Source organism: Eleutherodactylus coqui, chromosome 6 (assembly GCF_035609145.1).
Source record: "Eleutherodactylus coqui strain aEleCoq1 chromosome 6, aEleCoq1.hap1, whole genome shotgun sequence".
NCBI classification, from domain to species: Eukaryota; Metazoa; Chordata; class Amphibia; order Anura; family Eleutherodactylidae; genus Eleutherodactylus; species Eleutherodactylus coqui.
In genome coordinates this window covers 172313131-172337157 of record NC_089842.1, presented here as the reverse complement: position 1 = coordinate 172337157, position 24027 = coordinate 172313131, and the positions used below count along the sequence as shown (strand labels likewise).

The 24027-nt window shown below is 44.9% G+C and overlaps 1 protein-coding gene across 1 annotated transcript in view; it reads left to right on the top strand.

Moving 5' to 3' along the window:
- Window positions 1-15148: 15148 nt before the first annotated feature.
- Window positions 15149-24027, top strand: part of PPM1A (protein phosphatase, Mg2+/Mn2+ dependent 1A) — a 43223-nt gene continuing 34344 nt past the window's right edge. The window contains exon 1 of the mRNA XM_066608210.1: window positions 15149-15467. The gene's annotated coding sequence lies outside the window, so the exon portion shown is untranslated. The remainder of the gene's footprint in view (window positions 15468-24027) is intronic.

Sequence of the window (24027 nt, the reverse complement as noted above, 5' to 3'; positions counted from 1 at the left end):
TTCTGTATGATATCAAAAAACTTATACATATAGTTTAGATATACTTATTCTCTAGTAATCTCCTTCTTCTTTATTAGTTTCAGATTTTATTTATTTTGTCAAAAAATTTAGATATCCACTGTATTTAAATTTATAACTCATAACAATAGAAATTTAACCAAACTCACACAAGGTCGTCGTTCTTACAGAGTTCTTTTTTCATAAAGTTGACAGACTCACTTCACTCAACATATCTTTAATTTAATTAGTGTACCCGGTCACTTTAAGTCGACTGGAGAATATGCCGGAATCCCGGAATATCTACCAATTCTATCCAGGGTCCCCATACCTGCCCCAAACTTTCTTACGAATCCGACCCTATAGCATGTAATCTTTCATACAACGCAATCTGTGAAATTCTATTCATCACATCTTGGAAGAAAAGGTGTTGTTGTTGCCATCTGGCCGCGATATGGGTTCTGGCCTCCATGCAAATAATTTGAATCAATTTATGGGCTCGTTATCTGACTCCTGGTTGGCGATCTCCTAGGAGAAACACTGAGGGAGATTTTTGAAGCGGGCCTATAAATATTCTATGTAATAGCCTGTGCACCTGAGTCCATAGCCTAGCTGCCTCCGGACAGGTCCACCAAATGTGTAGCTGGGTTCCCTCCTCTGTACAACCCCTAAAACATTGGGTTGAAGATGTTGGGTAAATTTTATGCAATCTCGCCGGTACCAAATTAGTACGATGCAAGATTTTTAAGGAGGTTTCCATTAAAGTTACCTGATGACTACCTTTAGATACTGTTTCGCAGCAATGGCCCCACCTTTCTACTGACATATTAATTTCCAGGTCTTTCTCCAATTTTGTCATATAAGGTATTCTGTCATCCCCCGTTGGGTTGTTCAGGATACTATATATTAAAGACAAAGTGCCCTTTTTCATAGGGTCTCGTAACCATAGTCTCTCAAACATGGTTATATCTGGAAGAACCTGAGGTAGCTGGGTGAGTATAGAAAATGGAAAACTTGATTGACCTGATAATTTTCAGATGGTGGAGGATCGAACTTGGCTCGGAATTGGGCCAAAGTCAGCAGGCAGGAACTCTTCACCAAATGGTGGAGGCTAGTTACTTCATTAATTTTCCACCACTGGAAATGGACCAGGTCCAAGCTTGGTAGGAATCATACATTTGGAATCAGAGGCAATAATCTAGAGGGGTTAGTTGAAAGCTTATATTTAAAGTGAATGTTTCTCCAGGTACGTATTGAATAATATGTAAATGGACTTATGCCATGTAAGTTAGTAACCATAGGGCCATTAGACCATATCAAGTCTGGGAATGTGTATGGGGTTATTCTCGATGCTTCCAGATCCACCCACAGCAGGGCTCCGTCTCCCCCCAAAGTCTCCATCCATTGAGCTGTTCTAGCGGCTGTGTAATACTTCCTCAAGTTATGGACCGAGAGACCCCCTTGCCTCTTATGGTAGTACATAACAGTATTTCTTATTCTAGGGCATTTATTGGCCCGGATAAACTTAAAGATAAGTTTTTGGAAATTATTTAGAGCTTCTCTGGGGATTGGAATGGGCACGGTTCGAAAGAGATATGGTATTCGCGGAAGTAAGTTCATTTTGACAGCATGTATCCTTCCTACCCAGGATAACATTGGGTCATCCCATTTCAGCAACTCTGAAGAGAGTTTCCGTATCAGGGGGGGATAATTCCATTTGTATAGGGTGGATCATGAGGTGAACTAAATACCTTTATTCTGCAGTTCGCTACAATCATGAAGATACCAAAACTATGCCTGGGTTCTCACACTCCGGATTCCCAGCGGAAATCTCGTGGTTTGGCTGCAGCGAAAAACCGCAAGATTTCCGCCGGGAGAAGCGCTGCTTCAAAACCCGTGGTACTTAGCCGCGGGTTTTGAAGCGGCCCGGCTGCTCGCTCTTCTGCTGCGGCCGGCGCTCCCATAGAGGAGAGCGCAGCTGCAGCAGAGGAAGAAGAAGAATCAGCATGCTGCGGCCGGCTAATCCGCGCCGCAGTGCCGGCTTTGCCGCAGCGGATTTGCCGACCCATGTGGACGAGATTTCTGAGAAATCTCGTCCAGATGGCTGGCTAATCCTGGGATTAGCGGCCGGAGGCGGATTTGCCACGGTGAAATTCCGGACGGAATTTCCGTGGCAAATTCGCCCCGTGTGAACCCAGCCTATCTATTTTTTAGGTTTTGCTACTTTTTCATAATAAAGACCCATAACATTTTTATGTTTCCATGCATGTTTTTACATTTCCTAAGCCTTTTAAGACCTTGTTTTTTGCTAGACAAATTTCCATTTATATTGGTGTCATTTTGAGGTACTTATGACTTTTTGATTACTTTTATTGCATTTATTGGGAGGTAGAATGAACAAAAAAAACCGCATTTTGGCTTTGCTTTCTTTTTATATTTGTATTTTGAGAGTGTTTACTGATTATTTTTTTTACATTTTTTATGTGCCAGCAGCAAACTTCTGATCAGTCATATAATGCACTGCAATACTTTTGCAGTGTATTTTTACATTTAGGTCTTATGCATACGGCCGTGACAGGCTCCGCAAGCGGAATTCTGCAGCAGAGTCCCCCATGCCCCCCCCCCCAAACCCCATACCTACCTCTGGATCCGCTGCCCGAAGTCCCGCATAACGCTCCGGCGCGCATGCGCAGTACAGCGCATGACGTGCCGGCAGTGTCATATGACGCGTCCGGCGGTGGGCGCGGTGCGTAATCACGCTATACTTCTGCTGTGATACAGCAGAAGTATAGCGTGACGGGCGGCTACCATTGACTAGAATGGAAGGCGTCCGTGCGTATATCCACAGCAAATAGGACATGCTGCGGGTAACTTCATGCTGCGGAATTCCGCGGTAGAATTCCACAGCATGTACATGGAGCAAATTAGGTTCAATAGAACCTAATAGCTGCATGACAACTATGATAAAGCCTGGATTCCATTGTTAAGTTTCGCATTATGGGGGGCAGATGTTGCAACAGAGGGAGCCTCTTCCTCTTTTTTACTACTTACATAATGTGGTCGCTCTTGATTGCAGCATCAAAGGGGCTTATTGGACGCGATTAGAGTTATCTCCAATTTAGCCTGTTAGTGTGGGTTGTCAGCTGTATATTACAGTTAGTACCCACAAGTGATGGCGCAGGCACAGCTCATGAGCCTGCACTTCACTGTGCCGTACTATTACAGAATAGTACGACAGTGGATGGGAAGCGGTCAAAGTTATATAACACATAATTATGCATTCAGACCCTGCACTATGGACAATATATATTCTATCAGATTTTTTTTCGAGTGAAAATAAATAAATATTCCAAGCACATATATACTCACGTAACCCAGGAGAAACAGGCCTGTGATTTTTTGATCTGGCCTGTGATATATTGCCTATAGATTGGAGGTTATTTGCACTCATTATCACTATGCCAAGTATATATTATGTTGAAAGTAACCCTTTGGTATATGCTATATATGCTGTATTTATTGGTTGTTGTTATTTTGTTTAGGTTGAAGTTCCTGTGAAAATTCCAGCAGGAAGCTCGGACCTACTCCTACCTTATTTTGCTTCACTTATCCTGGAGAACTTCATTTATTGGATAATTTAATGTTTTCACCATTATTTGCATTTGATTGCGGTATTGTGCTTTGCGGCGATAGCGAGTGAAGTAAATACTGTCATCTGCCTGTTTGCGCTTGGAACATTTAATTGTGCTGACTGGCTTGGTAGATGCCATTAATCCATTAGCTGCAACATGCGCCACATACATCTTGGTGCCGATACCACTTTTTATATATTTTTCTGGAGTATTTTGATGAGTAGTTTTCCAAGATGAAATACTTTTTCCCACAACTGCGTTTAATTAATACATTATCAGACTAACTAATATGCACCAATTAAAAGTTTAATATTATTTTTCGCTCTGCAACCTCTCCCCCTCTCTACCTACTATTTTTTTTTGCTAAGGTCAACCTCTCCTGATTTTTTTTGATTTACCAGGCTATATTTTCCATAACACTCACTGGCCATTATTTTTATTATAGGCGAACATGAATCAGCTGTGTTTATTTTACATGACGTGACGTTCAGAGAAAACCCATACTAGTTTCATCGTCAATAAACACTGCTGCTTGGCAACACTGGGGCATTCTGGCAGATTTTTAGCTCCAGGGCAAATGTTTATTACTGGCCTGGATATCTAGTTCACTAGCCCTTATGTTTGCACATATGAATACACACGCATTTTGCACAGTTTACACAGATCATTGTAATTGCTCCGGTATATATGAAAGCTTAATATATGAATTCCACTAGATGATAGTGTTGAGATTTGGGTGGGATGGTTAATCACTTTGCCCATTGCCCAAATATAGATTATTATACTATGGAAATTCGAATGAAATCATGTGACCAATTTCGAACAAACCACCACCTGTGGAGAGTCTGTAGACCTACCAATATATGCAGGGGTTCTGTCTTGCTTGCCCTGCAGTGCAAAACTATTCTAGCCTCCCACAGATAATAGTTCATGCCTATTGGTATGACTCATAGCAGACTTTAGATTGGAAGCTCCATGAAGCAGTTATTAGGGCATAACGCAAAACCTCAGTGCATCACAAATACTCTCAGCAGTAAATGAGTTCAGGACAAGAAATCTATGTATTTTGAAATCTATGTATTTTGGCTTCCACTCTCACTCTTGTCTTCTTCTCCTTTCTTTGGGTAGGATAGGTCATCCGTACCAGATCGGAAGGTGTCCAATACCAGCAACCCCAGTCACCCGAGGATAGGCCATTAATGTTATAGTCCCCAAAAATGTGGTGATCACAAGACTTCGGTGTCAGATCATCTATAGTGAATGGCTACTGCTATTGGCATTGGGTGTTGTGCGCGGGAAAATTGTGCTCTCGATGTGCAATGACAATACGGCCATGTGAGAACAGCCTGGACTTTGTGAGTCCACTTTGCTGCTGGTCACGTGGACAGGCATCATGCATGGCCTGTTCTCCTAAAGGAGCAAGAGTGTGCATAAATGGGGGAAAGATGAAATCATCTTTTTTCATTTCCTGAACTCAATTGCTGAGATCATTATTATTAGAGTAGTCCCAATCAGCTAGGAACGGGCAAGACAGTCGTCTAAGAGCAGTAGATGGGGGAAGAGTCAGCAAGTGCAGTGTCCAGCAGCACTACTAATGTGTCTGCTGCTGCTGGACTGGATCGCCGAAGGGATCACTATAGGCGTTACTAAGAGGTTCACTGAAGGTAGCAGCAGGATGATGAATGTATGCAGAGATGAGTAATAGTTGGAAGAAGTCCTTATGGCGTTCTGGACCTAGATAGCGAAGAAAAATGGCACCTGTGATCTTTGGCGGTAACTGCGCTGGCCAATTAGGCAAATTATGCTACACCTACCTGAGAATGCCAGTTAAAGAGAAGTATAAGCCTCTCAATTTTGGTTCCTAACTGGGGGAAAGAGATAGGCACTTCTAAAGCCTATGGAAGAAGGCACTGCCAGGTAACAGACGCATCTTGTAAAAAGAGGTTTTGGGGAATGGTAGCAGGTAAATTTGTTCCCTGGTTTGTGAGGACACAATAATATTAGAGTGATGTGAAGTGCTGTGACTTGTTCTGCTGTGAAGAGACAGGTTAATAAAAGCTGGTGCAGACAATTTGAACAGAAATTAACAGTCTTGGGAGTGCAATCTCATAGAGACATTCTCCAGGCTATCACAACACACTTTTTTGTGGGGGTGGGTGGGGGTGGGTGGGGTGGGGGGTGGACAGAGGGGTAGGGTGGCTGAATTCCGATTCTTGCTATGAGTCACCATAAGTTTTATGCTGCAGATATGATGATGATCGCAGCATGCTAAGTTTTGTGTGGTATCCACACTTCAAATCCACCAGATCTGATTTCACCAATAGAGTATATATACAGGGGTTGTCGTCCTGAGATAATCCCTTTTAACTAATTTAAAAATAGGATTTAAATTTATTTTAAAAAAATACAAAAAATAAAAATAAAACCTTTTACATAATATCTTTGGAAATTTGCAGGATGACTAAATTTGCATTAGATGTTGTTTTGTTTTCTTGAGTAACTAATCATAGATGGGGTGAATTCAGATTTGCGCCATAAAAATATGCAGTGGATTACAGTGCAAGGCAAGTGAATGAGACTTCAAAGGGAACCTGTCAGCCAGTGTGTACCGTCTGAACCCAGGTGACATGAACTCGGGACAGGCAAGTATGTATGTTTTATTCTAAATGTTATTGCTCTCAGTAAGAGAAATAAAATCATTTTTTGTAGATATGAAACATTTTAATGGCTAACAAAAATAAATGATGTTACAGCAAGCTTTCAAGTCTACTTAGGTCTCTTCATCAGGCTGGTAGAACAATATATCTGAAAAAACATACAATAAAGAGCCGAGCTAGTGTGTCATTAATTGGCCTTTTTGAAAAATAACAGAATGAGCTTGCAATATAAAGCCTAAAGCCCCTTTTACACAGGATGATTATGGCTCAAAATTCATTGAAACGATGTCTTTTGAGCGATAATCTCTTGTGTGTAAATGCTACCATCATTAGCTTTTGGGCCAAACAATTATATTATGTTGAGTTTAAAATCCATTGTTTGGCTGGACAGTTGATAGCAGGGACCGCGCGCTGTGATTCTCCACGGGAGCGCTGAAAACATTGTTTTCAGCTGCAATCCCACGGCAGAACAAAGGGGCTGTATGCAGATAACAGACCACTTGCTGTTATCTGCATACAGCGAAGGGAGGCCCATTTATATGCAAAAGAAGCTAATATGCTGCTAATGGGCATTAGTGCCCATTAGCAGCTTATGCAAAATGATCGTTCAAACTGTCATTCTCCCAATCTTTTGAACACATTCTGAGCGATCATCTTTGCGTGTAAATGGGACTTTAGTTAGTACACAGATAAGAGTGTGAAACGCAGCAGTGTTTCTGAAAATCAACTTTGAGCAAGGCTTCATTGGGCTTCTCCCTACCCAGATCACCTAGGCTGACAGGTCTTTCCCTATTTGTGTATAGGTAAACACATGTTTGTCTAGGTATGGGAGAGGCCAGCTAGGCCACGCCCCATTGACACAAAGTCCCCTTCCAGGGAGATTTGTAAATTGTGTTTTTCCTGAAATGCAGTGTTTCAGAATTAAACATACATGTCTGCAATATAAGTGTCTGTCCTGAGTTCACGGTGCCTGGGGTTCGGAAAACATGAAGCTGCTGACGGGTTTCCTTTAGGGCTCACTCAGATGAGCGTATTTAGCCTGTGTATTACGGGCATACTTTTTACACACGTAATACGCAGTACATAGCAAATATGCATGTGACATGCATATTTACTGCGTATATTATCTACCAGACTATGATAATAGTGCATATTACGCACCAAAATAGGATGTGCTGTTTTTTTTCACATGCGTAATATGCAGGTCTGAATGGCTCAATGTAAATCAATGGGCTTTTAGCACTGCGTATTGTGTACGCAAAAAATACGCGCGTAATATGCAGACGAAATATGCTCATGTGATTGAGCCCTTAAATCTCATCGGTACTCGTGCATCTTGTCTGCAGCGGAAGAATGGGTGGAGACATGGATTGCTTGCCTTTACACGCCCCCCCAAGTGATGATTGGTTGGGAGGAGTGTTTTGTGAATCTCCAGCCTGGTGCACCCATCAATCTGGAGGCAGGGGGCACCCTGCCCTGAGGATGAGCTTTTTGGTAAGCAGCATGCCGCTTGTTGTCTGGCTTCTCCAGCTCTGCCGTGCAGACAGCGGCGTACTGAACGCGGCCCACACTAAACCATACAGCTACAACATTTTACAGGACACTGCTGCTGAAGCAGTCCGGCTCTCTCCAGCAGAGCCTCCGCCCCTCACCCCCTCCAAATTCTGCCCTGCCATCTGCGCCGGCTGTGCTCCAGGCCCCGCTGTGAATATCCCTGCCGGCGGCCTGATAGCTCCGTTGTGACTCTCGCCCCTGCCGGCCTCCCATCTCTGCTGTTACAGTTCCTGGTGCCCTGCCATGTGTCCAGTCACAGCCCGCAGTCAGTCTCCCCGCCAGCCTCCCCTCTGTGCTCTCGACTCCACTGTCACTCTCCTCCCCGCCGGCCTCCAACGGATGGATGTGTGGATGGATGGCAAGTAACAGTGAGGACGGGATAGCAGAGACCGGGAGCCAGTCGGCACCTAGGGGCGTGACCGGGACGTTACCTACAGCTAAGGCCGGTCAGCCCTTAGCTGCTGGTGGAGACAAGATGCACCAGTACCGATCTCATCTCCACAGTGTGGAAATTTTCTGCCCAGAAATCGACCTATGGTGCAGAATTTGAAATCCGCAGCATGTCAATTTCACAGATTTATTGCTGATTTTCCACACTGTCTTCACTAGGAAAGTCAAAATTTGCAATGTAATGTACAAATAATGTATTATTGCAGATTAGCTGCGGATCTGTAGCAAAATCAAGAACTGCAGATTTATAAACTATTGATATTTTTTTCCTTTTCTGTATAATCTACCATAAAATCTGTAGTGGTAAAGCTACATCAAATGCGCACTAAAAGCTTAAGGCCTCCTTCCCACGAACGGATTTCCGCCGCGTAATTCGCGGCAAAAATCCGCTGCGTTGCCCGCTGCTATTAGGTTCTATTGAACCTAATAGCACAATGCTCACGATGCGTAATTCCACCGCGGAATTACGCACCGCGATTTCTCCCGTCCTCACCCGCAGCATGCTCTATTTTCTGCGGGTGAGGACGGGCTGTACGCACTGACGGCTTCCATTGCAGTCAATGGAAGCCGTCCATTCACGCTATCTCCCGCTGTAACCAGCGGGAGATAGCGTGAAAAAACGCTTTCCCGCCCACCGCCGAGCGTCATATGACGCCAAATGACGCGGTCCGGCCGCGTCACGTGACACGGCCGGCCGTGCACGTGACACGGCTGGTGACGCGAGGGCGGTGGGCGGTGACGGGCGGCGGTGGGCGGGGAAGCGATTTCACGCTATCTCCCGCAGGTAAGTATAGGGGCTCTGGGGGGCGCCGTGACGGGCTTCACAGCGGAATATTACGCTGCGGAGCCCGTCACGCTCGTGGGAAGGAGGCCTAAGGATTTGGTGCAAATTTGTCTTATGGATTTAACTGCAGATTGAGAATTTCCACAGTAAATCCAAACAGTTTGCTAGTTTGCCCTTTCTTCTCACCCTTTTTTGGCTGACAGTGCAGATGATCTGATAAGGCTTTAGCAACTTATTCAATGATTCATTAAACACTATGTAAACAAGATAAAAAGTAAACAGTCAGTAATGACAACAATAAATGAGATCTACAACTCTTTTTTTTACAGCCCTTAACATTATTTATCCATGATTTTGCTCTACCAAAGTAAAGAAACCTGTGCTAAATTGTTCTTCGCATGTTTGGATTTAAGGAGACCTATCAGAGGGTGCACTAGCCCAATTTTCTTGGCTTATTTTACAGGTTATTATACCAAAATTTGGAAGTGGGTCCAATAAAAATCCTATACTTACTAAAATATTTTATTTTACACATAAATTTAATTGCGGCTATGAGCTTATGGCCTCAGGAATAACCAGATGGAATAAGTATCATAAGTACGAGGTATTAGTTCATGGATTGGCCAAGTCACTTAAGCATGTGGGCCTATATCAAGGGTCCTTGTTGTCTCGCGGGTCCCTACTCTAATGAGACAACTACCCCCTGGAAACCTACCTGCAAGCAGGGCGATCATCCCGATAAGAACATCCCCACGATGGAACATAAGGACCTAACTCAACCAGAGATGGTAACTGAACCACAGCAGGACAGGACACAGTTTACACAAACACACCAGGAATCGCAACCATGCGACCCAGAACAGGACAGTTAACACCACATGTCTGGCCACCTGCACCAACGTACAGAACAAATCACTGTACATACCAATGCAGACTGAACAGGACAGTTCATACCACATGTCCGGCCACCTGCACAGACACACAGAACAAATCGCTGTTCACACCAATGCACACTGAACAGGAGTGTTCACACCACATGTTCGGCCACCTGCACAGACACAGAACACGTCGCTGTTCACACCACAGAACAGGACAGGACTCCACTCAGAACTCTCATGCATACAGATATCAAACCACAGCTAGTCCAAATATCCTTACACCACTGTACTGACATAGAGGGAACCATGTCAGAAATCACCCATCTGACTATACGAGACATCAGACGACTGGAGGCCACACCTATAAAAGGGGAAGAGAGAAGGGCCTCTGCATAAGATACAGACAGGGACAACAGGTGTCCAGACCGTCCTCAGGAAAGGAGAAACACTTCAGACAACAAGCCTAACACCCAGTTCTCAGAGAAGGGATACCAGCTTGCTTATGCAGAGGGGCTGGTGTGTATATATATATATATACAGCAGACTTGTAGAGATTGTCTGGCTGGAGAAGTCCACACCCACCCAGCACAATTATTCCGCACCTGTGGAGATGTGCTCCTGGAAACCTGTAGAACAACAGGTCCCAGCACACACACCCTGACACTTATATTTGTGTGGCTGTTCACGTGAAGTTTCCATGTCACAAAGAAGGCATACAGATCATGAGCAGGGGTGGGCTAATGGTGCTCTATGTATCAATCTCTAAATCCTCCATATTTTAGGAGAATGGGGTATCTTGACGCTTGTTTGGCAATCCCGAAAGGAGTATATGAGATAAAGCTGTTCATCTATGCCTGCAGCTATTTCTATTGTAGTGTTCTAGAGTTGTGATCTGTGGATTTAAGGTCACTTTACACAGGACAACTGCCGAGTGCATTAGCACCCAACAGCCATCCTAGCAACTGTCGCTCATAGTTGTTCTGTGAATGGAGGTGGAGCGGGCCAAAGATCGTTCCAGGCCACCTCCATTCACTGCAAATAGGCAGTCGCTCAAAGATTGAGCGACTCCTGTTTATGTTGGCCAGCAGTCACTTGGCTTTTAGTTCCTCTAAAAAAAACAAGCAACTTTGAGAAGTGAGAAGTTTCTCGCTCAGTGGCCTGTCGGCACCCTTTAGACATGCAACGACTATCGCTCAAATCTGCTGTTTTCAGCAATTGTTCAGGTGATAACTGCCCAGTGTAAAGGTCTCTTTAGCCTTGCTGAAGTCTCAACATGTAATCCCAAACAAACTCAATGATGTTGAGATCAGGGCTCTATGGCAATTATATCATTACTTCTAGGATCCCCTGTTCTTCTTTGCACTAAAGATAGTTGTCAACCACTCCCCCCCCCCTTCCCCAAACATGGTATGACCTGATACGTTTCTCTTTATTAACTCTGGAATGCGACTACTTATTCAAGTGATTCTGAGATTATTTATATATTTTTTTTTTACTTTATATTCCTTGTTCATTTTTGTTTGGTATGTTTTATGTTTATTTGGAAAAAATACAGAATTTGGAGAAAAATTAGGAAAAAATTGAATTTTTCAAAATTTGAAGGTAATTAAATGCCTGCGGATGTAATTTTCCCCGGGCGTGCAGATCGCACACGCGGGAAAACAACTGCAACATGCTCCATTTTTGTGTGGTTTTCCCGCATGGACAACACCGCGGCTTCCATTAGCGTGGACCATGGGAAAGCAGGAGTTTAAAAAAAAGACAGCATGGTACATGCGCGCGGTACGCCACCAGCGTCCGAAGCTCGTCCACTGTGCAGAAGAAAGAAGATTCGGCCTGCACGAAGGAGAGCTCTGCAGCGTCCAGACAGTATAATGTATTTTCTGGCCTCATGTCTACGGGCCAGGTGGAATCCGCGACAGGATTCTGCATGGGGTAACCGTGTGGGCTCGTGGACATGTGGCCTTAAGGTATGCAAAGGGGCCTAGACGCCTTTCTTGAATGTAACAATAGTACATGCTATAGTCACTGATTACTTCAGGGTCGGTGATCCAGGGATTATTCTGATTGCTAGATTTGGAGTCAGGAAGGAATTTTTTCCCTAAAATGAGGAAAATTGCCTTCTATCTCATAGGTTCTTTTTTTGCCTTCCTCTGGATCAACATTGCAGGATAATAGGCTGAACTGGATGGACATGTGTCTTTTTTCAACTTTACATATTATGTTACTTTATTATCCTACCAAAAGTAATTGGACACCGAAACAAGAATCAAAAGTAGTACTTATTTACATACATTAATACTTTGTGGGCCCTCCTTTGGCCGTAATGACATTGGATATTCCCTGTGGCATACTCTCTACTAGTGTCCAATACACCTCAGCTAGTATTTCCCCCCATTTATCCTGCAAATATCTGGCAAATTCCCACAAAGAAAATGGACGCTGTTCATATTTCTTGGCCTGGTATTCTAGTTTGTTCTTAAAGATGTACAGTAGGATTCAGGTCGGGACTCTGCAGGCCAGTCCAATTGTGGAATATCCATATCCTCAAACCAACGTAAAACAGCATTAGATTTGTGACAAGGCGCGTTTTCTTGTTGGAAGTATTTCTGACCATTCCCAGAGTATTACCACATTATCAGCAGCACATTATTGTCTAGAATGATGGCAACTACAACTAATGGACCAAGACCATGCTATGTAAAACATCCCCATGGCAGTCTTTGTCGTACTTAACTGTGGACGCAACACACACTGGTAAAATGCGTTCTTCAGATAGTGAAACAGGCATTTCACCTTGTATGTATGTATATATATATATATATATATATATATATATATATATATATATATGTGTGTGTGTATATATATAAGGTGAAATGCCTATTTTACTATCTGAGCCAGCAGAATGAAATGTGCCGCCCGCATCCGGTTCTGCTAACCGTTATCAGAATATGCAGCTTGATAGAAATACACGCTCATAACCTCAGGGCACATTTTTTACCCGCACATAACCCTTAGGCGTCAATTGACGCCCCACTGCTCACTCCACCCATGCCCCATCCATTAAACGTGGAAAGATGGCGCTGATTTTCCACCTGAAACCAGTAGTAGAAAGTATGTCACGGAGAGTATCCGATGTCATTAAGGCCAAAGCAGGCCCACTAAGTATTAACATATGGAAATAAATGCTACTTTCGATTTTTGCTAAGGTGTCCAATGACTTTTGGTAGGATAGTGTGTGTTACTATATCTTATCCCACTTGCTGATCTCTTCATTGTATAGTCCTGTTTTTTCCACACCCTCGGTACATAAAGCTAAGCTTCTTGAAAACTACGCCCCAATATACGTTTGAATACCGTATGTGAAGATTAAAACATATACTGCAGGTGGAAAGCGAAAACGTAATGTGAATGGAGCCTTAGGCTACCTTCACGCGGTTGTGAAAAGCGTGTGAGATATGTGCGATGCGAGAAACACAAATCTGGACCCCATTCTTTTAAAAGGGGTCATATACATGAGCGTTTTTTCCCCGCATCGCAGTGTGGGAAAAAATCATGGCATATCCTATCTTTGGGTGTTTCCTCGGAACGCATCGCCCATTGTTTTCAATGGGGCGGGAAAACATATCGCACACTGTGTGATGTGCACGTGAGTGCAATGCTACGTCACCCATTAAAAACAATGGGAAACACTTGTTGATTCAGCCGCCCTGAGGATTGACACAAAACGCCTCGCATCCACTGGGACATCACACAATATCGTGATGAGCCTTGGGAAACTAGCCATAGGCTGGGTTCACACGGGGCGGATTTGCCGCGGAAATTCCTTGCGGAATTTCGCCGCGGCAAATCTGCATGCGGCCGCTAATCCCGGGATTAGCCAGCCATGTGGACGAGATTTCTCAGAAATCTCGTCCACACGGGACGGCAAATCCGCTGCGGCTAAGCCGGCAGAAGCCGCTGCTGCGGCGCGGATTTGCCGGCCGCAGCGTATTCATTTTTTTCCGCTGTGGCCGCTCTCTCCTCTATGGGAGCGCCGGCCGCAGCGGAAGAGCGAGCGGCCGGGCCGCTTCAAAGCCGCCGCGGGTTTTGCAGCGGCAGTTCTCCCGGCGGAAATTTCGCGGTTTTTCGCTGCGGCCAAACAGCGAGATTTCCACCGAGAATCTGCCCTGTGAGAACCCATCGTTAGGCTAACTTCACACGGGCGAGTGCGATATGGGGCCGTGAATCCCACCCCTCATATCGCACTCCCCACCATGTGAATTCCTCGAGGATGCGATGCATTTCCATGCCAAAACAGCCTTTGGGGGTGAAGGGAAAGTCAGCCGCGGCAGAGAATAGCGGAGTTTCTCCCATTGTCTTCAATGGGAGACCTTGCATCGCGCGTGCCTTGCACATGGTGCGATGCTGCTGCCGGTCCTATTGAAAACAATGGGCGCTGCGATGTGAGAGCGCGCACAACATAGAACATGCGGCGATTTGTTTCTCACATCACAGTGCTGTGCCATGCGGGAAAATATCGCTCATGTGCATGACCCCATTCAACATAACGGGATTATATTTGTACGTCTTGCAATGCACAAATCTTGTGTGATTTTATCGCCCGTGTGAAGCCGGCCTTAGGGAGTGTTATTGTACCCCCTTATGTGATTCCATAGGGGACCTTGTAAGACGGACACCCAAGGTGTCTGGTTCATCATAGAAGTAAATGGCTCCTCATTTTTGTGAGGGGATTCTGTCACAGCGCTGTTTTCAGTCACAGTGTACGATAATGCTGTGTGAACGCTCCCTTATGTGGTCAGTTTTATTATTTGTGCATGGTGTGGTGTTATTGTGTCGTACTACTTCTCATGCACTTTATTTTACCATCATATGGCACTGGTACATGGGCACCATAACTATACTGCAACACAATTTGCCACCATGCAACGTATTACCAGCCCTTTTGACTAGATTTGGGCTGTATTACACCACAAGTGGCCACCAATGGCTGTCCAGCTGGTATGAGACCACACATCCAGCCTTGGGTTGAGTGCTTCACCACAGGCCGGGACATTACAGCGGCGTCAACGACTAAAATGACGTCACCCGGCTCTGGCCCGCTTCGTTACATCCGGGCATCTAGGCGAGGAATGGGCGGGAAAGCTGCTGATGACGTAGCCGGGAGCGCTCCCAGCGCAGAGCTCGTTCACGCAGCGCGTTCAGGAGGCTGTGTCAGAGAGGGGGGTGTTACGAGCTCAGTCCCAGGCTGACTCTCCCCGGCCGCCCGGCGCTCTCCCCTCAGTGACATCTCATTCATAGACCCTTCCCCCTCTTCGTTCGCCGCCGTGTGACCGCCGCAGCGGCCCGCTGTGCTTTCTTCGTGTCCCCCGTGGGGGTTGGGGGGAAGGGGAATGACGAGACCGTCTGTTCAGTGCCGAAAGACGCTGCTGCTGCTCGTCCCCACCGCCTGAGAGGCGGCCGCCTCTCCTCCGCAGTCTCCAACGCTTTTTTCCTCCTCCGGCGGCGGCAGGTGAGTCTTGTATTTCCGACTGCGCAATAACAGCAGCAACGCTGCGGGGGAGGGAGGGTGCGCGATGGGCGAGAGGCGCAGGCCTCGGCCCCTTCTATGGGCGCTGAGCTGGGCCTAAAGCCTTGCAGCAGTGGGCGGATAGCGATCGAGTGGAAATCCCACTGCGCCACCAGCGGCCTGCAGCTGCGGGAGCGGCGCTGTAATCCGGCTGCTCCCCTCCGTGCGGCGGATGACGGCCGTGCCAGGGTCGTGAGTCGGGAAACTTCAGGCGAAATGAACCCCCCTCCTCCCTTGCATCTCTCTCCCTCCTCTTACTCCACCCCCGTCACCCCCTTATCTGCGGCCATTTTTTTTTGTTATTGATCCCCATCCGTGACTGTCAGATGAACCTTTCTTTTAGTGACATGTTTAGGGATTGCTAGTTAAGCAGTTCTCTGGATTATAATGGCTTCCATTGTTACAACTGACGATCCGGTGGAAGTGTCAGCTTACCTTCTGCTGAGCCACAAATCCATCTGCGGAGTACAGGCTGCTGCTGACAGCCACAAGGCAGCGGAGGCTAAACCTGACACTTCCCGGAGCGCGTAGAATTAGTGCGCTCGGCGCTAGTGAGCGGATCTGAAAACCGTTAGACTGGGGTAAAAGATCGTTCACATCAGCTCTTAACGGATGTTTTTTTTGTTTTTTTTTAAATGACATAAATGGCGAAAAAAAATAAACATAAGACGGGGGTGTGGGGAAATGTATTTAAAAAAATTATTTATTTTTGTAATACAGAATTATTTGATGTTTTGTTAGAAAAAGATATTTTTCTTCTTTAAAATCCGTTTCTGTTTTGCTATGTTTATACCCAACTTTAGTGATCTGTTCTTATTGCCTTTGTTTTCAATTTTTTTTTTTTCTTGCGCATACTCATTTAAAAAAAAGTGATCCACTAAGGCGCCCTGCCCACGGGCGTTGCAGTATCCCGTGGCGAATCGCAGGAGCCGGCAGACGATTCTCTGCAGGTCAGCCTATCTGACAGGTAACCGCGGAGAATTGCCGGCCGTGAGCGGAGAATCACAGTAATTCTCTACTCGTAGACACGGGGCCGGCGCTTTCCATGGCAATGCTATGGAAAGCTTCAGATGGCGTGATTTGCTGACGATTTACCGCTTGTGAAATCACGGCCATGGACAGGGGGCCTTAATGTAAAATAAACATAACATTTTCCATTAAATTCCATCACTAGTTGACCACAATGTAAAAATGGGATTGAAGGGGGACCTTGGGGTACGTTTCTACAAAGTGGAAATGTGGATTGTCTGCAACAGAAAATGTGCAGCATTTACGCATCAAAAACAACTTCAAAATGCGCACCATAATGGAAATGCACATTTTTTGCTGCGGAAAATCCACAACGTTTCTGCTGCGTGTGAATGTATCCTTAAAGGGGTTGTCTGGTTGTAAACTATTGATGGTCTGTCCTTTAGAAAAGGCCATCAATAGATCAGCTGGGTTTTGTTGTCCAGGATCTCCACTGATCAGCTGTTCTCTGGGTTGAAACATTCATGCACTTGGCTAGTTTCTGCAGGAAGCGGACAGCTCTGTTCCCACTGCAGTGGCTAGATTCAGTATTACACCCATTCATTTCAGTGGAAACCTTTTCTGTAATACCAAGCCAGGCCACTGCAGTGAGAATGGAGCTGACTTCTTCCGCCAGAAATCAGCTCAGTGCATGAGCGCATTGGCCCAGCTAATTAGTGGGGGATCCCAGGCAGCAGACCCCCAACTATTCTAAGGGTAAATCGGCAATAGCTTACTACTGAGTAACCACCTTTGTCCAGTTATAATGCATGTTTTTAAAAATGGATCCAGCACTGTTACATTTTTATTAAATTTTTTTTTAAGGCAGAAGTACTTACCCAAGGGAACCTGTTACTTGCCTAAAACACCATTAACTAAATTATGCTGCTGTTAGGTGAGGTGACAGGGAGCCACGGGGTGTATTTTATTTTTTTTTTTTATACTCGCCCATGACCTGGTTCCAGCAGTTGAGGTGCGTGCGGGACTCTGAAAAGGGTCAGATTGGCATGCGATTTTCATAACCGAGAACCACAGAAACCAGGAATGGGGTGAGTATAAAGATACATTAACCGGCTGCCTGGGCCTTCCCTATAACAGTACCGTAACTTAGTTTATGGTGCATTAAGCAGATGACTGGTTCCTTTCAATCCTCATTGTATGTCAATTTATTATGTGGATTTCACCTCTTCATATGAGGGGATGAAATCTTCAGCGGACTTTCTGTGTGAACATCTAATAGTTTATTCATGGACCTGACTGTAGTGGTTACTTTAGTTAGGAAAAACTTTGCTGTTACCCACTACAGCATGGGAATGAGTTTAGTAAATTGTATTCACTACCCGCTCGGGACACGCTCTGTATGCAGAAGGGGAAAACACTGCAGAGCGATGCTCCAGCTGTAAACCTTTCCCCAGTAGTTACACCTTTTACACGGGCCGAGAATCTCACGATTCTCTCTGCTTGGCGGAACAAGCTGGAGTCCTCAGGCATTTAGCGTTCAGTGTTTCACATTCCAATGTAAAACACTGTTTCACGAGCCGGTGCAGCATTTTATGCCAGCTGAAAATGAACGAGAACATTACAATTCTCGTTTAGTTCGTTTGAACAATCTTCTGAACAAATTATTCTGTCTAAACTAGGCATATGGCCGTGAAGTTCAGTTAATGAGCATTGGGTCTCTACCAAAACTTCATATAGGAGTTGTCCAATGCATAATAAATTTGGGTATATTTACCCTTGTACCCTTAAAAAAAAAAAAAAAACCTACACGGGTGATTTTCCTGTATGTGTTGTAAGAAGCACAAGAAGAACCATCTATTTTTGATGGGTTCATTTACATGTGTGATTTGTTGCTCACAGCAATGCAAGAGAAAAATTGCAATATGTCCTATTTTTGGGTGATTCTGTTGAAGAATCGCCCTTTTTTCTCTATGGGAGCAGGTAAATCTGCATGCAGGGAAAAAAAGTAACCTGTCACTTCTTGACGCAGATTCTGTGCCCTGTCTGTATTGGGAATTCCATACATAGATTACCCATAGCAGAGCTGCGGATTTCTGCCTTGGTTTTTAGAGGCTGAATCCATATGGAAAAATCTGCTTCGTTTTCCGTTTCTAAACAAATCTTTCAGAGCTACTTCTCATTGCCATTGCTTGACTCCATCCTAGGAGCTGAACACTGGAAAATGCCAGGCCCAAAGATCCCTGACCAAACCCCATTGAATATTATGGGGTCCATCTGGATTCGGTTATGCTCGCTGACATTTTCCAGGAGGAAATGGCGCTGCATACTGTGCTATTTTGTCAATGTGTAAACAGAAGTCTTTGGAGGCTCCGAATGGAACCTCAGCCGCAGATGTGAATGCGCCCTGAGACTCATTTCACACGGACAAGCATGATATCTGCCTGTGAAACTTGGCCCGATATCGCACTTGGGAACGTGCGATTTCCCTGCAGATGCTGGGCATTTTTGTGTCATAAACGTATCGCTTCAGGGAAGTAGTGAGGATTGGCAAGTGTTTTCCATTCGTTTGAATGGGAAACCTTGCATCGCTCTCACGCGCAATGTTCTTCCTGTCCCCATTGCAAACAATGGGTGAGGCGTTCCGAAGGAGTGGCCAAAGATAGGCCATGCCATGATATTTTTTTTCCCCTCACCGCGATGCAGGAAAAAATCGCATGTGTTTCTGACTTCTTTCAAAAGAATGTGCTTCATATTCATGCGTCTTGCAATGTACAAATATCGTGTGGTTTTCTCGGTCGTGTGAAAGCCAGTTCTACGCGGAATGAAAAAAAAATCTGCTGACGTATTTCTATCTTGAAATTAGAGAAATTTGTGAAAATCCGCAGCAGAAAAGAACATACAATGGATTTAAAAATTTGCACTGCAAGTCTAATTTTTGCGCAGTTAAATTCCATAGCTTAAAGATGAGATTCTCACCAATATGAACAGTTTTAAGATGTTAAAGGGCCACTCCAGTGAAGTTGTTTCATCATGTAACTAGTCCTGCAGTATGTATAAATCTACTAGCATTACCTTTAGTTATTCCTGCAGTCCTTCTCTTCAAGTTAGCCTAAATCTCAGTCACAATGACTAACTTCACACTGGCGAGTGCAATATTATCGGGCTGTGTATCATGTGATATCAATGCCTGATACCACAATCGCAAACATGGTTTCCCCCCCCCCCCCCCCCCCTGCAGATGTGAGGCGTTTTTATATCAAAACTGCCTTGCATCACTTTGGGGCAGTAGTGATCCTCTGCCGCGGTGGAGGATCGCAGCGTTTCTCCCATTGTTCTTAATAGGGAAATCTTGCGTCTCATCGCATGCACCTAGCATGTGGTGCGACGCTGCTGCTAGCCCCACTGAAGTCTATGGGAGATGCGATGCGAGGGCACGCCCAAGGATAGGACGTGCCGTGATTGCCTTCCTGCATCGCACTGCGGGAAAAAAATTGCTCGTGTATGACCCCTATTCACAAGAATGGGGATCATATTTGTGCGTCTCACAACGTAGGAATATCGCCCGTATGAAAATGGCCTTGGGGTGCATTCACACAGGCATATGAGCATTTCGGTCCACGAATATGCAGTGTATTCACCGGCCAATATAGACAGTAAAACGAAAGTCAACAGCGTATTGGCACTCTTTTTACGCAGATAAACGTTTTTATGTGCGTAAAAAAGAAAAGATTTTGCGCTTGGATATGTAGGTTTCCTGTGTATTTATGTGCGCTCATTGATTTCAATGGGTGTGCTTAATACGCACGAAGATATGACATGCAGCTCTGAATGAATCCATTGAAATGAGTGGAATTTACAGCATGGGATTAATGGCAAAGTACAGAGTAAGAGAAAGCAGGAAGAAATATAATCATCAAGTTGTTGGTATCTTATAAGTATTAGGCTGGGTTCACACAGGGCGGATTTGCTGCGGTTTTTCCGTTGCGGTTTTGCTGCAGAAGAAATGCTTCTGCGGCAAAACCACTTCAAAGGTTAATTTTGGCTTGCGGATTTTCCTGCAGATTTTCTTGTGGAAAAATCCGCAAGTGGTTTTTACTTTTTGCAGCGTATTTTGGTGCGGATTTAGCTGCGTCCATAGAGGTCTATGGACAAAAAACTCTGCGGAAAAGACAGAAGAATGGACATGCTGCATCTTTGAAAACCGCGACGTAGTTGCATTTCCGCACTGCGGCTGTGCGGAAAAAATCGACCCTGTGAACAGCTTTTTTGCAAAACTCATTTGTGCTGCATTGCACTGCAAACACAGCGCTTTTGCCGCAGTGCGGATAATGCAGCGGCAATCCGCGGCACAACCGCAGCAAATCCGCCCTGTGTGAACCCAGGCTTAGAGGAAGGTGCATTGCATGGAAGTGAGTGCAATGTACGTAGATGTCCAGCGTTTGACAGGCAATCAGGTGAGGGGTACAGTAATGGAAAAATGCGTTTTCGCTAGAGTGGCCCTCCAAAACTATTAAGAAAAAAAAAAAACATGGCAGATTTTTATTCCCCCTTGTTGAAATCAATGACAAAATTAAAAATTAGCACATAAATTCCATTGGTCTCCTTTTGAGCAATGAAAGTCTTATCGTTCATTCTGTCTGTGTTCAGTCTGGGGTATTCAAGCACAACTTGATGGGGACAGAAGGGTAGTATGACCAGCTCCATTAGAAGGGCTCCCACATTTTAGTAGGACACACATAGAATTTTTTTTCTGTGACAAAAAAAGGCCAAGCATTACAATGAAGGTGCTGCAGTAGGTTCGCTGATATGATTTAGATTCAGTACATTCTATGTGCACTTTTTACCTGTTTTATTTAGGGCTATATTAAATGCTGTAAACTAACCCTATTCTGCGTGGATTAAATAAGGCGGACTTAGGAGCCAAACCTGCTCCATACATGGCAGGTGTTGGCTGTCAACTTACTGACAGACATTTAAAGAGGTTGTCCCATCTCAGCATTTCATGGTCTGATCAGAGAGACTGGTTTCTCATCTTAGCCATGAAACCGCCGAATTTGCTGCTGCCGGTCACGTCCTGCAACAGCACCACAACTTGAGGCCCTTTTACATGGGCCGGCAGTCGTTTCAGTGACTGCATGAGCGGTGTTGTCACCGTTAAGGTTGTCAGTGCTCGTGTAGTGCATTCAAATTGAAAGTCCTACCGGTGGCTCACAAGCTTCTCGCTCAGCGCTTCCTATGGGAAGCGCTTTGCGGGGAGCTTTCACAGAGCACGGGAAGCCAGCGATCTAGGGAGTGCTACTAAGGTCGTTCAAACTTGCAGAAAAGTCAGCTTAAACAACGGCCCACAACAAGTGAGCGATAGTTTCACTTTTACACGTATCGATTATCGCTCACTTCCGGCTGTTTGAACAAATTTTTAGCGATAATCGTTGTGTGTAAATAGGCCTTAAGTTTGTTGTGCTGTGGGCATGTGAGAAGTTCCCTTCAAAAGGTAACGCATTGTAAACTGGAAGGCGTCCGCCTCCTGGTTCCACAGCAAATACCTTCCATAGCATGCTACGGAAAAGTGCTTTTTCCTGCACACAAACAGAAATCTGTAGCAATTTTTTTCCCCCGCTTTCGGAGGAAAAATTGCAGCATGCTCTTTTTTTTTTTTTTTTTTTTTTGAGCGGTTTAGCACGGACTGCTTCCATTGAAGTCAATGGAAGCCGTCCAACGCGCAGCCCTTCCGCAATTGACATTGTGGAAAGATCTCGCATTCTGCTTCATTACTAGGCGATGGCGCAAGAAAAAAAAGTTTAAGGCCTCATGTCCACGGGGAAAATAAGATCCGCTGCAGATTCTCCATGTAGAATCTGCAGCGGGTCCCTCCTGCCCCGCGGACATGAGCGCTGAAAATAAGAATTTAAAAGCATTTACCTATCCGTAGCGGGCGGGGAAAGCCTTCTCTTCCTCACGGCCGGATCTTCTTTTCCGGCCGGCGGATGACTTCGTCACGCCGGCGGCACGTCGGCGACGTGCCGCGCGCATGCGCCGGGCACATCCGCCGAGCTGAAGCAAGAAAGAACCGGCCGTGAGGAAGAGAAGGCTTTCCCCGCCCGCGCCGGATGAGTAATTCTTTTAAATTCCTATTTTAGGTCTCCCGCGGATCCGGACGGCTTCCATAGGCTTCAATAGAAGCCCGCGGGAGCCGTCCCCGCGGGAGACCCGCACGAAAATGGAGCATGGTCCAGATTTTTTCATGCTCCATTTTTTTTAAAATCCCTTTTATTGACCATCCGCGGGTATTTATCTACCCGCGGGTGGTCAATGCATCCCTATGGGATGCGGATCCGCGTGCGGGAGATCCGCTGCGGATCTTAAATCATATTTTGCCCGTGGACATGAGGCCTAAAAGAAAATATATATCTGTACTGTGCATGCCCGACGGTGAGCCATGTGGCTGAATGAGAGTTACGACTGCTGTGCACAGGGTTGGATCCCGCTGCTGGCTCCTGCATGCGGAATCTTACCCAGTTGTGTGCAGCTGGCCTAAAGTGGGTTTTTCTTTTGTTTAGTATAATTTCTTAGCCCATAAGATAGAGGTTTTATTGTAGTATGATTATTAGTGGGGGAGAAGGAAGGGAAGGAAGAAGAGCGAGGGTGCTTTTACATGGGACGATCTGTCTGCAACAGATGCCTTACAGGTTGTTCCAACGATTACACTGTGCAATACAATTTTTGTAACCAATAAGCAGATAGGCGGCTAATAGTAACTTTAGTGCGCTGAATTCAGATATGATATCTGTTTTTTTTCTGCCACATAAGGTTTTCCAGTTATGGTGAATAATGTAATCCAATTGCCGTTGTATTGTATTTTTTGGAAATCTGCCTATACAATTAATCCAGTCGGCTCGCCATTAACCTTGCTTAATAAAAAGAATAACAAAAGTGATTGCGCAACTGTTTCACAATCGCTGTTACACACCACGTGCTGACTGAATACTATAAGGGTAGGTTTATATCACATAACACATGGCGTAAACACTGTGGATCATCCACCAGTAAGTTGTAATTCATGAACTGTGTTTTTACAGGTCATTGGGTAGACTAAAAAAAAGAATCAAAAACATGTTTACGATCGGTGCATCCGTAAAAGTCCGATCTAGCAAAGTAATGCATTTACCCCACACGGTGAAGGTTGTCTGGGGAAAAAATAAATTTTATATGATTTTTTGGGTCATTCTGTTTCCAAGAAAAAAATACAATGAAAAGCGATCAAAAAGTCGTATATATTCCAAAATGGCACTAACGCAAACAGAACGTCTTGCAAGAAATGAGCCGTTGCATAGCTATGTGGACGGAAAAATAAAAACTTATTGCGCGCAGAAAATAATTAGAAATTAAATGTCTTTGAAAAAAATACAAGTGGTGGAGCAAAAAAAACCATACATTAGTTTGGTATTGTAATTGTACTGACCCATAGAATAAAGTAATCATGTCATTTTTGTTGCAGTTTGTGGGCAGTCGAAACAAGACGCACTGAAAGATGGCG